The following is a 15,521-nucleotide window of genomic DNA, read 5'->3' on the forward strand; positions in this document are numbered from 1 at the left end:
ATGACTCCACTATCGTCCAAAAATTTGTTTGTCCCATGCTTGAAAATATTCAGTAAGTCAGAACCCCACAGATCACTTGGATAGAGGAATCTAAAAAATTCAGTTTCTGAGAGAGGAAATTATTCATCATTATGTCTAATGGGCAATATTTTACTGAAGTAACACTCCTTACTTACCAATCCTCCCACAAGGGGAAACGTTCGCACAGTATCTACCTGTTAATTCTCTTTGGAATATTATGTTTCAATGAGGTCACCTCTCATCTTATTTTTAAGATGATGCCAGCAAACAATGATTTCTCGAGCGACGTCTTTCAGATAGCCAATCTCCTCAATTATTTCACTTTCTCTATGTCTTCTGCTTGTTCTTTTTGTCTTGAGTGTATTATGGAAACTGTTGGCAAGCAGTTCGGAATTTAGATCGAATGATCTAGAGCTCTGTTGTGTCTGGAGAGCTGCCTCGTGGAGAAGATCAGAGACGGGGACCCAAAAAGGACTGAGAACATGAGCTGACTCGTGGGAAAGACCAGAGTTGGGACGTGGGGTCACGAATGACTCCATTTTGAATCGACGAGGAAGAATGAAGCATCGCGGTGAATGCGGAGGAGGTCAATGGTCATTCTCAATGGAGCCCACAGGGTCTGTAGATGGGTTGGCGGCATTCACATTCGGGCCCAGTGTGCCGGTCACTCTTTACAGAAGGACTGAGGCCGTGTGGCTGCTCTTCTCAAAAGCTGACGGAGGGATGTTTCTGATTTCCTGAGATTTATGTGATTATTGGACTGTACTTTCTATTGGTCGCCAGTTTTTGGTGTTTTTCTTTCTTGTAGTCAGTTGGCAGGTGGGCAATATGTTAATATTTATGTGAGGGAGAAGTTGGGGATTTGGAATCTGAGGTTTGTTGTTCTGTTCGGTTTTTTCTGTGTGGGTGAATCGTTAGATTTTGTCTGTGAGAAGGGGGGTTGGGGGTTTTGATGCTATTGTCACTGTTCTTTTCTGCGAAGAGGAGGCTAGGGATTTGATGTTATTGCTGCTGTTTTTTTGCAAGACAGGGGTTGCAAGAGAGGGGGTGGGGGGTTTTGGGGTTTGCAAGATTTTCTTTTTCATGTCAGGAACAAGTGATGGCTTTTCTTTTCAACAACTCCCATGGTTTTTCTGTATTTCATGGTTATCTGGAGAAGACAAATATCAGAGTTTTATTGTACATGCATACTTTGACAATGAAGTGAAACTTTGAACCTTTGAAGTTCATTCAAAAAAATCCAACAAGTAAAAGTTAACCAAAATTCAAGCTAAGAAAATTCTCTAAACGGCAACTAATGCAAATTTACCCCTAATTTAACAAGAAGACTAGATGTGGTCTCTATAATACATTGTACTGCTGTAGCAATGCTTTCCTGCTCTTATACTCCATTACCCTCAGGTTAAAGGATACTTGCATTTTCTCTTTAATCCTCCAGGAAAAGACGTGCCTGTACAAACATTGCTTTTATCATTCTCATATTGTATGTCAAACTGCAAATTCCAAAATTATGGCAGACATGCCCTGATATGGGAGCTTAGTAATATAAAAATTACTGCTTCCACGTCATATATTGTCTTAGTCCACTCGGATTTTCTTAAATCATCTTGTCAACTGTGGTGAAACTCTGTCATGTCCTGTTGTGTTAGCAGACCCCCTTTAGACTTTCCAAATGAAGAAACGCTGATTAATTTTCAATACACATCAAGTGATATCATATCTGCATTTCCTTCAGCTCACCAGCACCTCTTAATTCCCTTATTCCTGCTCTGCATTTGGAATGTCCAAAGGAAAACCCATCCTCAGTATTTTGCATGGTCTGATTCAGATACCAATAATGACCAAGGATAATGAGCCAGGTACTGGAAAGAAAAATAAAATAGGTAAAAATGACGCACCACACAGCAAAACTAATGAACCAAGTAGTTCCATCAACAGAAAAAAATGTGACTTGAAGAACTTCCTTAGAACGAGGTGATGTTGCCAAGTTGCAACAGAAGTGTCTTGCCCACAATTTGCTTTCCGTTCTAATACTTGTAAATAAAAACCAATTACACAGTTGCTTCTTATTCCTATTACTAGAATTCCGATGTGGTACAGCTGCAAGTGAGCTGAGTGAGGGACAACAGCAAGACTTTGGAAAACTGGGGACGCCTTGTGTCCTGAAAGCTGCCTTTTTATTATTTAATGTAAAGGATGTGCCACTATAAGAAAGTACATGTGATTTGACATCACATTGTACCTCATGATCTTGGCTGGCTGTGGGTGAGCTTAGTCACAGCACTTCCGTACAGAAAAAAAAACATAAATAAAAATCAGCCTATAAACCCTTTCACTTAATTGGATCTTCCACTCAGCATCTGTGCCTTGCTTAAACCCATTCTGCATCATGCTGCTCTTAAGACACACAATTGTCTGTAACTGTCTTAATCCCTTCCCAACGTTCTGAAACTGTCTTCTCTCTCAACACTTTACCTTTAGTGCCCTGAGCAAATATGTACCCTTTCAACAGATTTTTTTTTAATCAAAATCATCCCTTTGGTAGTTTTAATGAGATCACATCCAACCCTACCGAAATCTCTTCAGGATACATGACAGTGCCTATCTCTTTTCATTCAAAATTGCTTAATTAGTTGTCTTTCAAATTGAAATTGCAGAGTATCACTTTGTATGCTGTCTGATAAAGAGGTCTGCTTTATTACAACACAATAATGATTTAAAGTTTAATAATGATTTATAAATTATACATCATACATTTTTATTTGGTTAAGATGTAACAATCTATAATAACTACAAAGTAAAAAAAATCCAAAGGCAAACTCAATCCCTTTAATTGTAAAGTATCCTGAAACATACTGTACTTTGTTATTATATTTCTTTAACTCTGCTGCACTTGACCATTGTGTCCAAGGGTTGTCCCACCCGAACAAGGTGCCACATTGTTCTGATACAACTTACATTGAAATAGCTCACCGTCGTTTGCTCACCACCACAGATGTTAACAGAAAAACCTCCAATATTCTATTAAATTGAAGGGATGACTATCACTTCAAGACAAGTCAGTCTATTTCCTTTATTTTGTTTGAGCTCAGATGCCTCAGCTTCACAAAACCCATCCTCATTTTAATCAATTCCAAGCCCAGCCTCCCAGTTACTGACGTCACCTTCCTCCTCAGTTTCCCGCCCAGTACTGTCAGCCCTTATGTGCACCCAAAGATCCAAAAGCCGGATCTTCTTCCAGACCTATTGTTTCAGCCTATTCTTGTCTAGTACAACCTCGTTCCACCTATATTGGATCCATGGGAAAAGCAATACAGGGCGCTTTAATATTTCCTGCTCCCTTTAACCCACTAGGTTCATTGGAAGATATATATTAATGAGTAACAGGTTAAAAAGAAGTGAAATAAAATTGCAACCACAGAACAGATGGCAGATACTTGAATCTGGAATCAAAACAAATTGCTGGAGGAACAACACCTTCCCCCACCTCAATTACTGAGGCAGGTTATGCATTATACGTGGGGGTAAAGGAATAGTTTTTGGGTAATGAAAGTAGTAACAACCAAATAGTCCAAAAAAAAATCCTGGCAGTTCCACGAGTGCTTGATTGTAGGAAATTTGCAGAATTTGTATATCTGGGCCCCTGTTCCCTTCGTTGTCACATGGGTCTTGACAGGTTGGAGGCCCAGCTGAGAGAATAAATGATAGGCTGGCAGTTGGTACTGTGTGGAGCAGGGGCAGAGTAGCCGAGCTGTGTGATATACCCCTGTAGAGGGTGCAAATCAGCCGCACATTGTAGAGGTCAAATAGCCCCAGGGGTTCCCAATGGCTGCTTTGGGGACAATTTTGTTTAGTTGCACCTGCAGTGCTCCAAAGCGGATGTTGCATGAATAGTGATGTTGTCCTACATGTGCCCATTGCAGAAGTTACATCAGAAAAGTTGGGGTGAGTCAGGGTTGAAAGTCCCTGAAAGAATTTTCAGAGTGACTAGAAAATCATTGCAAAAGGGGAAAACAAAAAAAATCAGGAAAAAATGGAAGAAAGCACCCAAATTTCCCCCCTCTCTACTTGAATACTGTGGTTTTGTACTTTTGCAGTTCTGACAAAAGTCCTTGACCTGAAATGTGACTGCTTCTCTACCCACCAGTGTTCCTTGATGCAGTGAGCATTTGAATTTCCAGTGCTTACGATTTTTGTTCTATATCTATGTTGATTACTCTTTTTTAAAGTAGAATGTTGAATTGATATGAAGAGGATCTTTAGTGGACTGACTTTGCAATCGGGAAATCTGACCATTTGGTGAAAGCATCCAACCAACAGAGGAAAATGGACCACTATATTGCCCTGTGCTAACATTGTGGTTATCACTTTACTGGTATGTGTGTGTGTATTGCTGATGGCTTGACATGGAAAAATGTCTTGTGGGATGATTTGGAAAGATGCAATTTATAGGAATAGGAGTCACTCCGTTCCATTCTGTCACCCAATTAAATCATGTCTGACAGGTATCTCATCTCCATACACAGACCAGAACACCACATCCTCTAGTGCATTTACCAGACAAAAATATTTTAATCCTTTCAGGTAGAGAGTTTCAGATTTCGACTGTCCCTTGGGTGAAAAGTTATTTCTTGATCTCACCCTTTGTGTAGTCTCTGAAGAGTAACCATTGGACTGGATCATCTCTATATCTAATCCAATAAAATCCTTATTTGTATACATTTGATCTCTACTTAATCTTTTAAACTCAGAATGAACATGGCATGTTTTCTTCCCTCTTGTCCTCAATGTGTAACCTTTGTAGAATTTTGGCAATAGTTCTTGGGGTTGAGACTAGTCCTGATGACTGTCCACACCACAGGTGCAGCCTGGCCTGCTGAGTTCCTCCATCTTTCAATCTCATAAGTAAGTTCCCTTCAGTCTTTGAGAAACGGAATTCAGCAAAGCAACTAGTGACATCAAGGTGTTTGAATACAGTGGCATGGAGTTATACTGCCCAGAAAGAGTATTATGTCTGTGCTGACCATTGTACCCACCCTGATGGATGCAGGTGAGGGTTTGGGCCAGTAGAGGGGTGTGGAGGTTAGGGGTGCAGTTGAGGGATAAAGGTAAGAGGGGGCCCTGGCATAGAGAGAGAGGGGAGAGGTCTGGTGGAGCCAGGATTTGTGGGGTTGTGGGTCTCAGTTTGTGGCCCATCTATAGTATTCCCATTTACCAGTACAGCCTGCAGCTGTCTACACCTTGGTGACTCAAGAGCCTGTCTAAATAATTCTTAAAAATTTGCAATCATATCTGTCTCCACCACCACTTAGGCAGTGTGCTCCAGGGTCTAATCACATTATGAGTGGAAAAATATCTTCTTCACATTCTTAAACTTCTTTCCCATTATCCTAAATAATATGTTCTCTAATTTTAGATATCTGTTCAATGTTTACCCTATTTGGGAGCCTCATCTTTTCGTATACTTCTCTCAGGTCCCCCCTCAGGTACCTTTGCTCCAGGGATGCATCCTTGGTTGTATTGTATTTGTGCAGGAAGTGTGGCAACGCTTGTGGGCTGCCCTCAACACATCCTTAGGCTGTGCTAGTTGTTAAAGCATTTCAATGTTTCAACGTACATGTGATTAAATGAACCTGAATAATTTCATAACCAAACTGATTATTGGCCCAACATGAAAGAGGGGCAAATATTTAGAATCGTTGTGCTAAACAAGGCAACAATAGGAAAAAGCATCCTTCTGCATGCAGTTAAATACTGCAGTACACCAGTCAATGTGTTAAAAATTTGGACTCCTTTCCACCTTCATCAAGATGGGCCATCCCAATGCATCTTGAGTCTATGGAGTCTATGAAATATGCAATCAGTTCATTGCTTCAATTTCAGACTCTGCTGAAAATAAGTGTACTTCTTTAATGCTAATTAAATGTTGTATGTAGAATTCATCTGGTATTTTATGTGTTGCTTTGCTTCTCTTTCATCCTTTGGGTTATGAGGTTGCTTGGTGACCCCAAAATGAAAGGTTCAGTGTCACAGCAGATAGCTGTGCAGTCACCGTAAATGATTCCAGCCAAAGACGCCACGGGCATGAATTATAAAAATATTCTTTTTTCTAATAAAAAGGATTAAATATAACCTGTGTGAATCGTGTAAATAGAATACATATTGAGAATAGCTGAAAATAAATTTCCTATGCCACAGGCCGCATTACTCAGTCATGCCAGTGGTTTCCATGAGTTACGCTGGAGATACCAACCAGAGCCTTATTTGCCATTGACAACAGAGTCCTTCTGAATATCTCATGCAAATGGTTAGGGAATCAGAACCAACTGAAATGGAGCAGCAGGCAATTCAGGCTAGGAATTTATTTTTAAATATTTGTTCTTGGGATGTGGGTAACACAGAAATTTATTGACCATTCCTGGTTGCCCTGAAAGTCCATGGGACCAAAGTCCATCAGAATAGGCCAGGAAAGGAGTGGCTATTCTCCTTCCCCGAGAGAGGTCAGTGAGCCAGATCCGATGCCATGTAATTGCTGTAATTTATGAGCCAATAAATCAGTTTTCCTGAACTTAATTTCATCAATTCCCATTGTAGGATTTGAACTCACAACACAGGACGGAACACCAAGTGATGAGGATGTGGACTGTGGATTTCCGATGGGATTCTGCCAATTCTAGGGATTCAGGAATACTGCCAAAACTGAAAGCATTAAGGAGCAAAAGCCCTTTGACAAGATGCAGCCTTAAAAAGATAAGTTCAGGAAGAGAATGATGCTATGATTCTCGGTCTTTCCACCATACAAACTCAGAGTGTTTATTATTGTTTCTCAGCATCAAATGTCACTTATATACATGATAGCTGGGAACTGATGGCATGGGATCGAAATAAGATTGACTGTTTATTTTAATTATTTAGAAATACGCCATGGTTACAGACTCTTCCTGCCCAGTGATCCTGTGCCGACCAATTACCCTCAAGTTGTTGAGTTCTACCTCACTAACATACTGCAACCAGCTAACAGCAGTATGCAAGTCAATTGGAGCAACTGATGTCCAGCTCTGCTGGTGAAGTGAAAATGTCCAAAACTGAGATGGATGCAGTTTGCTGGATGTCGCATTAAGAGGAAACCAGGGCCAAGAACCTATTGTCTGATGCTCATGAAGGATAGGAAAGGAATGTCAGCAGAGAGGAGAGAAATTACTATCAAGATGGCAAAAGTCCACAACACTCAAATGTTTCTGCCGTGCTTCTGGGTAGGATCCCAGATCCAATGAATGCATCAGACCTTACCTTTGTCAGATCAGGCCCTAAAGCATACAGGTTGAAAATTACAGATGGTACTGTTTGTCCAGCAGTGTACCAAATTCATCACTGCATTACTGAACAGAGGGGTTGAACTTTTTAAAATGAACAAGTCGGTTGTCTCAGGTTAAAAAAAAAGAGGAGAGTGGATTCAATGTTCTTATGATAATATTGCCTTATAGAATCATAACTGCAATTAACGGACGGAAGGAAACAAAATAAAAATTCACACTCCTGAACTGCCTTATTTTGTTTTCATAAAATGTTCTGAACAAGGGCTACAATGTATTTGAGCTTCAATATACAGTCGATTTATGGCTTAAAACCTTCACATTCTCTTGCCTCCCATCTATATTTAAGCGGTATAAGATGGTGGTGAATGCACAAGGATATGTCTATGCAATCCAACGCAAACACCAGCTGTCTGGGTCATAACCACAAAACTGGGAGTTGACAGGAAAACCTGAGCTCATAATTGGGATTGCTGTTGAAGTGAAAAGGATTGAAACTGGCTTTGGCATTCTGGTGAGGTGGCAGGACTTGAAAGCATTGAGTTTCAGCCCTCTCCACTGTACCGGTAACACTGCCAACGTTTTCATGCATGGTGATTAATACGATGTGGCAAATTCTGGCATATCCATACAAGCGCACAGAGCCAAGACCCCAGGATTCTTGGAAACACCTCAATCGGTATTAGTAAAAAAAATGGCCTTTCCAAATATTAATCAGAGATAGTTTCTACTGCTACAAAAATATCTGCTATTACCTTCACTCATTTGAAGCTAACTTCCTTTAACGTGTCATTTCACCTGTTTTGAGCCAACTCACAATATTGATTTAAATCCAATGAGATTTAAATGGATTTCAGGAAAACAGTATTCCATTGATGTAATTTTGCAGAAATCACATCTTGAGAATAGGTTACTATGAACATTAGCATTACAGATGCGACGCAAAATGAACAACTGCACTCAATAATTAATTGTCCCATGTGCTACAGGAGGACAGTTGAATGTAATGATAGAATGAAATGTGGAAGTCTGATGTCATGGTAACACTTCTTCTGTTGATCATTTTTGATGACGGGACCTGAAGGAGGGTCTCGGACCGAAACACCAACTATTTATTCCTTTCCAGCCTGACCTGATGAGTTCCCTCACCATTTTGTGAGTGTTACACTGGATTTCCAGAACCTGCAGAATCTCTGGTGTTTATGATCATTTTTCAAAGTCTTTGCATTGCACCAAATGCATGGCCACTGTTTCATTTTACTGCTTTTTTTTATTGCATCTGTTATCATTTTGATTTGTTCGCTGGCTCCATTATTTAATGCTCAGAGTACTTCATGTATGAGAAGATGATGTGTTGGATATTTTCCAGAATCTGCATCATATTTTATCTTGCAGGTGCCTGGGAAAAATCATCAATCTACATTGATCTGTTTTGCTTTCCTCCTGGACTCAAGTACAATAACTACATCTTTTTTTATGTTATATATACTGGCTTTTTCACATTGGCTATTTATATTCCTGAATTGGTGGGGCTGTCAAATTGTCATTACTTAGACTGCAACATAATAAAGAATGCAATGCTTTAACTATGTAGCTAAGATGGAAGTCACAAGGATGAAGGAAACAATGGATTAGAAGTCAGGTTTAACCTCTTTTAGCTGCAATAAACATTTAGTTCTTATGTTTAGTTGTTTCCCATGAAAAAGAATCATGTCTTTAATCAAGACAAGGCTTGAAAGAGCACTGGTATTAGATATTAGATTAGATTCAACTTTATTGTCATTGTGGCGAGTTCTAATGTTCCCTCTAATTTTTAGTAGTCAGTGGGCGCAAAAATCTTATGTTGTGCAATTTTTTTTCCTGTGACAAAAGTATGTGCGCACTGAATGCACACATGGCACAGTTTATGTAGGTTTACAAAATATTTGACGTAAAACTGCACAGAATAACAACAAAATAACATACATATTTAAGTCACTCAGTTATTTTATCTCTCTCCTGTCTTTGGCATTTACCCATTCTTCGTAAACTCTATCTAGACCAATGTACTTCCATACAATTGATAGCTTTTGATTCTCATTAACATATCCAAATGACTAACTAGTTAACAGAAACATTTAGCTAAAAGATTATTTTCAATAAGTATAATTATTAATTACTACATTATTTTAGGTAACTAACCTTTTGTGCACACATTAATTTCCTTAGTGCACTGTTTGAAAAACGTGTGTGCGCGCGCACATGCGCACAGCTTAGAGGGAACATAGCCGAGTACAGATACAAAGCCAATGAAATGCAGTTAGCATCTGACCAGAAATGCAAAGAATAGTGTTATTTACAAAATAACTGCAAATAAGAAGTAAGTGCTACAGCACACAAATATAAAGGTACCGAGACAGTACAATATGGGTGCAATACTGCTTAGCACTGTGATGTGAGGTTCAGCAGGGTCATAGCCTCAGTGAAGAAGCTCTTCCTGTGCCTGCTGGTGCAGGAGCGGAGGCTCCTGTAGCGCCTTCCGAATGGGAGGAGAGTAAAAAGTCCATGGTTAGGGTGAGATGCATCCTTGATAATGCTTTTCGCCCTGCCCAGGCAGCGTTTACCACATACCATGTAAGATGGGGTAAAGTAGCACCTACATGTTTCACCAGGAAATTCCAGAGACCTACTGCAATTGCTGTCTTAAAGAGCACAGGTGCATGCATCACTAATGCTGGAAAAAGAGCAACCAATACAAAAACCAGCAAATGGCCAAATAACGGAGTGCAAGGTTGCCGATAAAGTTCTCCAAATCCAGGAGCATCATTTTCATGTGACCTGGGCTATAATGTGACCAAGGAGCACCTCAGCGTAGGCCCACCAGCTGGCATGATATCTCTGCGGCAGTCTGATAGTGAAATTGCCGGCAATGAAATACTTCTGCCTGCTTACCAGCCTTGCACCTTCTGGCTAATAGGGAGACTGGCGGAAGTAGCTGTGACAAGAATACACATAGATGTTAGCTGTCCTGTGTGATCAGCAGTTGGTCTGCCACCTGTCTTCGGGAGAGAGAGAGATAAGGAAGACAATGGAGCAGCATTTGGAGATGTGTAATGAAGGGACGGGAGAGAGCGCTGTCTAGAGCGGCTCCCCCTTTGAACCCTGAACTGTTTGAAGTGATGGACAGGCGATACCCCAGCAGGGGGATAAAAAGGGACAGGTTCGCTAAGGCAGGACACACGACACCACGAGGTAATGAGACCCTGGAAGCGGTGCCCCCCCACAAGTCAGCGGGAGTTGTTTTGGAAGGCTGGTTACGGAACTAAGCCATAGACGCACAGGGTGGAAAGGTACGATCAGCGGGAACCCGGTGTGTGTCCACCCTCGCTTGGGTGCCGGGTTCACTGCAGAGGATCGACCGCATCTGGAGGAGGGGTCACAGTCGGTGACCTCAGGTGACATCACAAAGGACTCGCCCGAAAGCTGCTTGTGAGCAATATCGCAGGTCTGTGTGTGGAAGCCGTTTTGAATGATCATTCCTTCTTGTTCTCTCTCTCCTTCCCCCCCACATTGTCCATCGCCACGGCAATGATTACTGCGAACTGAACTAAATTGGACTGAACTTTGTGTCACTTTGAAATTGGTCATTTACCCCTAGACAACGATAGAGCTTGATTGATCCTGTTATCTTAATTCTGTGCACATGTGTGTTTATCATTGCAGAATTGTTGCATTTATTATCCTTTCGATGACTGTGTTGCTTGTTTCTTTAATAAAACTTTCTTAGTTCTAGTAATCCAGACTCCAACTGAGTGATCCATTTCTGCTGGTTTGGCAACCCAGTTACGGGGTACGTAACGTAAGTGGGGGCTCGTCCAGGATTTTGAACGCTAAATTTGGGACAGAGTAAATTGATTGGGTCAAAATTCCCGAAAGAAAGAAAAGACAATCAGCAGAAATGGAGGCTGAGGAATTTATAAAGGCGCCGACCTTGGAGGCATTAGAGGATGCTAGGAAATCGGAATTGGTAGCTGTGGCCAAACGGTTGAATCTTGCTAAGGGGAAGTCGACAATGAGGAGAGAGGAGATACACAGAGCTATCGTAGAGCACTATGTATCAAAAGGTGTGTTTCCCCAAGGCGAGCTGGAGGTGGTGTCTATTGAAAAACCTGCTGGAGACGCGGTACAGGTGCAGCTTGAAAAACTGAGACTCAAGCACGAGTTCTGGGTACGGCAGTTGGAGCGAGAAGAGAAAGAGAGGGACAGACAGTTACAGCGAGAAGAGCAGGAGAGAGAGTTAGAAAGGAAAGAGAGAGAGAGGCAGTTGGAGCGAGAAGAGAGGCAGTTGGAGAAACAGAGGGAAAGGGAATTCGAGCTGGAGAAGTTAAGGTTAAGGGCAGAGCAGGGGCTCATGCCGAACCAAGGTGGGGGGTTCCGGGCGACCCAGGAGGTTAGGCTGGTTCCCCCATTTGACGATACTGACGTGGATCGGTACTTTCTCCACTTCAAAAAAGTGGCTATAAGTCAGGACTGGCCGAGGGATAAGTGGGTTGTTTTGCTTCAAAGTGTACTGAAAGGGAAAGCCCAAGAAGCTTACTCGGCTTTGTCCGCGGAAGATGCCCAGAGGTATGAGGTGGTGAAAGAGGCCATCCTCTGGATTTATGAGTTGGTCCCGGAGGCATACCGGCAGAGGTTCCGGAATGCGAGGAAGGAGTGGGACCGCACGTATTTGGAGTTTGCCCGTGAGATGCAGACATATTGTGAGCGTTGGTGTGCCTCAAAGGGGGTAGAGGGGGATTATGACAGACTGCTACAGCTGATCCTGATTGAGCAGTTTAAAGGTTGTGTCCCTGAGGGTATGAGACCCTACCTAGATGAGAAAGAGACAGCCACGTTAGCCGCAACTGCTAAGTTAGCAGATGAGTATGCATTGACGCATAAAATGAAGTTTGCCCTGAGTAAAGGCTACCAGAAGGGTAGTCAGGACGGCAGGGAGAGTCCGCCAGAAAAGTCAGAAAGTAAGCCGGGGACTAGTGAGAAGGATAAGGTAGACCGGGAGCAGTCTGGTAGGAAGTCTCCTGGGGTCGTCTGTTATAATTGCGGGAAAGTCAGACACTTTGCGTCCAGGTGCTTTGCCCCAAAGAAGGAGACGGGAAAAGGGAAAACAGCAATTTTGACTGGCGGTATCGAGCTGGTAAATGAACCGCTAGGACAGGACAGGTCTGCCAAAGTTCAGGAAGGGCGCTAGAAGTTTATCTCGGCCGGATTGGTGTCAGTGAAGGAGGGGTTAAAACCGGTTCCAGTGCAGATCTGGAGAGACACGGGAGCGTGTCAGTCACTGATACTGAAGAGTGTATTAGAGTTTAGCTCAGAGACCCAGACTGGGGAGGTAAAGGTCAAAGGTGTTGGGGAAGGGACAGAGTCAGTCCCTTTGCACCAGATACACTTACAAAGCAACCTGGTCTCTGGACTAGTCACGATCGGGGTGAGGTCTGAATTACCGATGAAAGGCATGGAAGTCTTGCTCGGTAATGACGTCGCCGGGGGAATCATGTTCCCAGTCGTGAGATTGACAGGTCAGCCTGCCAGCATTGAGGCCCCGCCCATGGACTCACAGGTTCATCACGGGACTGCGGTAGTAAATTTAGCTGAGACGTTTCTGCCAGTCTTGTACGGGAAGGGGGTAGAAAGTGAAAAGAAGGAGTGTAGTGAGGCAAGAGGTAGTGAGGGAGCTGGGACAGACGTAGCAGTAGCCAGGAAAGAATTTGTGCAGACGCAGAAGCGAGAAGAGGGGCTGATGGTTTCGGCAGAGACAGCTCTCTCTGACACAGACTTGACAAGGGAACTAGTAGGCTATTGTGTGGGGGAGGAAGTGCTAAGGAAGCAAGGGAAACCAAGTACTGTGCCTGCAGATGAGGAGTGGGGGGTAGTGCAAAAGAGTTATGGGGATGAGGTTTTTAACCTGGCACACGAGGTACCCCCCGGTGGACATTTTGCGGTGCTGGAGGAAACAGTTGGTGGAATCATGAAAGAGGTTTACCGGCTGCTCAGGGGGGAGGATGTTACTGATTATGACCGACGCGAACTGAGACGGTCACAGGCTTTTGATATGCTAACAAACCTAGTCGGGGTTAGCGTGGAAATCAATGAAGCTAGGGTCCCCCCGACAAGAGAAAAAAGCCATTTTGAAAAGATGAGTATGGTATCGACCAGATGGGAGAAGGCTATTGTTTTGGCCAGGTCTGCTGATAAGGTCTCTCCCTTAATCCCCGAACAAAGCGACTCTTCAGGAGAAGTAATTAAACGACTCGCACCCGTGTGTTTGATTGTCCCGAGACGATGCAAAGAACTGGGACGTTGGGTGGTGTCTGTTACAATAGGTCAGCCTAGTAAGCAACAGTCATGTAGAATGAGTAATTCAGTGACTAAAGGGCTGACGAACACAGAGCTGTGTATTGGCAATTTAATACGGCTGTCTGTAACCAGCTTGATAGTGAACCTTGAAAAAAATGAGTTCGGCCACACGAAGGTCACTTACCTGGGAATTGTGGTGACACAGGGGCAGCTGGCAGCGATGCAAGCTACAGTGCAGGCTATTGCTGACCTCCCAACCCCGACAGACAAGAGGGCCCTCAGAAGGCTCTTGGAGATGGTGGGGTACTGTAGGAAGTTTTGCAATAACTCTGCGGTCACTACCCCGCCCCCCCCCCCCCCCCCCACTAAGCCCTTGCGAGAGAAAACTAAGTCGGAATGGGACGACCCTTGTTATTGTGGTCCGGGACAAAACCAAATGAGAGGTTACATTGATCGCAATTCATCAGTGTTTTTGGCCACTATGAAGTTTGCTAAGTTGGAGCCTGGTCTAAGGGATTATAAATAACCTATATAAAAGGGACAGAAAATGTGATGGCTGACTGTCTGTCAGGCGTTGACAACTTCAAACTCGCTGTATTAGCCAAATAACTGATAAAGATGTATATTTGTGTGTATCAAATAATGTACTCATGTTTGTAATTTTTACCCCAGTAAAAATCCTTAAAAGGGGAGAAGTGTGACAAGAATACACGTAGATAAGATGTTAGCTGTCCTGTGTGATCAGCAGTTGGTCTGCCACCTGTCTTCAGGAGAGAGAGAGATAAGGAAAACAATGGAGCAGCATTTGGAGATGTGTAATGAAGGGACGGGAGAGAGAGCTGTCTAGAGCGGCTCCCCCCTTTGAACCCTGAATTGTTTGAAGTGATGGACAGGCGATACCCCAGCAGGGGGATAAAAAGGGACAGGTTCGCTAAGGCAGGACACACACGACACCACGAGGTAACGAGACCCTGGAAGCGGTGCCCCCCCCACAAGTCGGCGGGAGTCGTTTTGGAAGGCTGGTTGCGGAACCAAGCCATAGACGCACAGGGTGGAAAGGTACGATCAGCGGGAACCCGGTGTGTGTCCACCCTCGCCTGGGTGCCGGGTTCACTGCAGAGGATCGACCGCATCTGGAGGAGGGGTCACAGTCGGTGACCTCAGGTGCCTTCACAAAGGACTCGCCCGAAAGCTGCTTGTGAGCAATATCGCAGGTCTGTGTGTGGAAGCCGTTTTGAATGATCATTCCTTCTTGTTCTCTCTCTCCTTCCCCCCCACATTGTCCATCGCCACGGCAATGATTACTGCGAACTGAACTAAATTGGACTGAACTTTGCGTCACTTTGAAATTGATCATTTACCCCTAGACAACGACAGAGCTTGATTGATCCTGTTATCTTAATTCTGTGCACATGTGTGTTTATCATTGCTGAACTGTTGCATTTATTATCCTTTCGATGACTGTGTTGCTTGTTTCTTTAATAAAACTTCCTTAGTTCTAGTAATCCAGACTCCAACTGAGTGATCCATTTCTGCTGGTTTGGCAACCCAGTTACGGGGTACGTAACATAGCCCATCCTGAAACTCTGCTGGACAAATACAAAAACTGTTCAAAAACTTACCCTGTACTTCCTTTTTCATGCTTGTATCACCATGGCTAACCAAACTTCAGTGGTTGAACTGCAGGATACAGATGACACTGGCATTTCAAGTCATCCTTAACTTATCCACTGAAGCATACGGGTTAATAGGCCTTGTATAAAGAGCTGAATCGTGCAGGCAAGGCAAGAATGACTGCCTTCAACGCAAGGCAGCATTATATACTGCGTGGAATCAAATTGCCATAAAAAATAG

At 43.2% G+C, this 15,521-nt stretch overlaps 1 long non-coding RNA gene across 1 annotated transcript in view; it reads right to left on the bottom strand.

The window, feature by feature from the left end:
• Window positions 1–323: 323 nt before the first annotated feature.
• Window positions 324–15,521, bottom strand: part of LOC140197603 (uncharacterized) — a 123,653-nt gene continuing 108,455 nt past the window's right edge. The window contains exon 5 of the long non-coding RNA XR_011885972.1: window positions 324–1,171. This is a non-coding gene — a long non-coding RNA (uncharacterized lncRNA). The remainder of the gene's footprint in view (window positions 1,172–15,521) is intronic.

Source organism: Mobula birostris, chromosome 5 (assembly GCF_030028105.1).
Source record: "Mobula birostris isolate sMobBir1 chromosome 5, sMobBir1.hap1, whole genome shotgun sequence".
In the NCBI taxonomy this organism is placed as follows: Eukaryota; Metazoa; Chordata; class Chondrichthyes; order Myliobatiformes; family Myliobatidae; genus Mobula; species Mobula birostris.